The sequence below is a fragment of the Zeus faber genome (genome assembly GCF_960531495.2).
Source record: "Zeus faber genome assembly, chromosome: 9".
In the NCBI taxonomy this organism is placed as follows: Eukaryota; Metazoa; Chordata; class Actinopteri; order Zeiformes; family Zeidae; genus Zeus; species Zeus faber.
Window position 1 is genome coordinate 17571523 of NC_137197.1, and position 2500 is coordinate 17574022.

Here is a 2500-nt window from a genome sequence, read left to right on the forward strand (position 1 = left end):
GGCAACGGGAACCTGGTGATATCCTTTGCCGGAATGGCATACTGTTATCGCCCGGCGTACTTTAGTATGTGAGTAATGAGATTGATGGTTTTTGGGACAAACTGCTTCGTCACACATCCGTGCCACTGGTCTCACCTAGCCTCACCCATCGTATGTTATTGTCCGTCTAGACTTGACCATGGATGTGATATGACACCCCGGTCCTTTTTAACATACTAACTGCGCATTTGACTTTCTAGATAGTATGCACACTACCGTTAATAATGCTCCTGCCACATTCATTTTTTTGCCTCTTTTACCTCCTAGAGAGTGACACCCAATTATCCATGAAGTTTGGGCCAATATGTCATTCATCCCAAGCATTTAGTATGGCACAAGCTCCAAAAGTCATCTCCATATAATCTTTAGGGACATTCAATGACTTCACTCCACTTCAAAGCAATTTCCACAAACAACGATCGGACGGATAACCAACCAACAGCGATGCCGCTTTAAAAATGAACTTGTTTGCCCGTTTGGACGGGTACGCTCTGAGGCTTCTGACTGGGCATGGGGGAGGAGGAATCAACTCGATTAGATACGTCGTATGCCTTCGATCCGAGGCCATCAGCGGAATGACCGCCCGATCCATTTCCATTTGTCACTCAGGCCCCTACTGATGAAGCATGGGGTGCATAAATCATATTAAGTGTTTGAACATCATTCATTGTTTATTTTGGTCATGTGGAACTTCTCTGCCCTGACTCAATCTGCTCCTGTGATTCAGTGTTCTGTGGAAAATTCAATTTTTGGGAGAGGATCGCAGATGATGCATTGGCAGTGGTCGGGCAGCTTGGGTAGTTTTTCTTACTTTTGTAAACAACACTTAACATTATGATGGTCTTTATCAGCGGGATTTAAGGGTCTGCTGCACTCAATTTCCAAAATGTTATAATAAAATCAATTTACTTACACTACTTTTTTTGTTGTTGTTTTTTTTCTTTTCAGATTTACTTACGTATAGCATCACTCTGGTCCAAACCATTGGATCCTGTGGTTTTCTATCCGTATGTTTTTTTTTTGTTTTCAGAATGTGAAAATGTAAAGAGTTTTCTGTCTTGTTTCTAAATCTATCCATCTGTCACAGCTATCTATCTATCTATCTATCTATCTATCTATCTATCTATCTATCTATCTATCTATCTATCTATCTATCTATCTATCTATCTATCTATCTATCTATACATCTATCTATCTATCTATCTATACATCAAAAGCCAGTGACTCTAAAAGGAATCTTGATTGTTTCCTCTTCCCTCCCAAAAAGACTCATTCCATAGTGTTCATGGAGGGATGTAGTGGTACGGAGGAGGTGAGACTTGGATGCAGAACGGAGGGACAGCTTGTTGAGAGGGTGGAGAGGTATTACTTTAAAAGCTCCTCCACCCCCGTCGGAAGTGGAGCGGACAAGCGGCCAACGGCTTTTCCAGAGAATGGGAAAGCTGGAGGCTGGAATTACTACTCATTTGGAGATGGTTTTGTTACTTGCCATCGCTATGGATACGACTGAGCTACTGGAATAGTTAATAACACGTTAAGATGCCGCCCTTTGCTCCTCTCTACCCATGTTTGCGCACACATTTTTGAGGTAATATTTCAGGGGTTTGGCCGATAGTGAAGAGCGCCACGGGTCAGGGTCACCGAGGAATGTTCAGGGGGCAGACATATAAGACGCTGTCAAGCAGCTTAGGAGCCTCCACTATGAAGCCTTCTCAGAAAGCAACATTTGGATCAGATGATGGTACCGACGCCACTAGGATGACGGCCTTTTTGCACAGCCCACTCGCAGGTCAGGTCAGATGAGAGAGACGCCAGGAAAGCACCTGAACGGCTGGCAGTCTGTCCACCTTTTGCTCGGAGACTTTGGTGGGCGCGCTGTGAGACGCCCGGACGACGGCTCCCCTCCCATCCCGCTGCGCGTCCAATTTCCTTCAGTGTAGTTTGGCACTCCGTCTACATCAGATATTTATGTCAGCGATAAAACGCCAGGATATTGGGCGATGAATGAAAACCGTCACCGCTCTGCGTAAAAAATGTGCGATTAAACCAATTTATCGATGTTAATATAGTGTATTTGCGAATAACCCCCCCATCGCACTGCAGTATGAAATTAGGTCGTTGGAGAATATTTTCCTTATTGAAGATAGACAGAATTCGTTTGGAATCCTTTTTGAATGTACAATATGTGTGAAAGAGCGGAGCAGTTCCGGAGACAGACAATGTGAACGGGTTTTTCTGCCTCTATATGTATTGAGGTGCTCCCAGTGAAGCTGATTTGCCTCAAACAGTACATTTGTGTATACATATATGTCTGTGTGTGTGTGTGTGTGTGTGTGTGTGTGTGTGTGTGTGCGTGTGCGTGGTGCGCGTTCGCGTGCGTGCATGCATGTGTGCTTGTGTGTGTGTTGTGTGTGTGTGTGTGTGTGCGTCTGTGTGCGTGTGTGTGTGTGTGTGCGTGTGT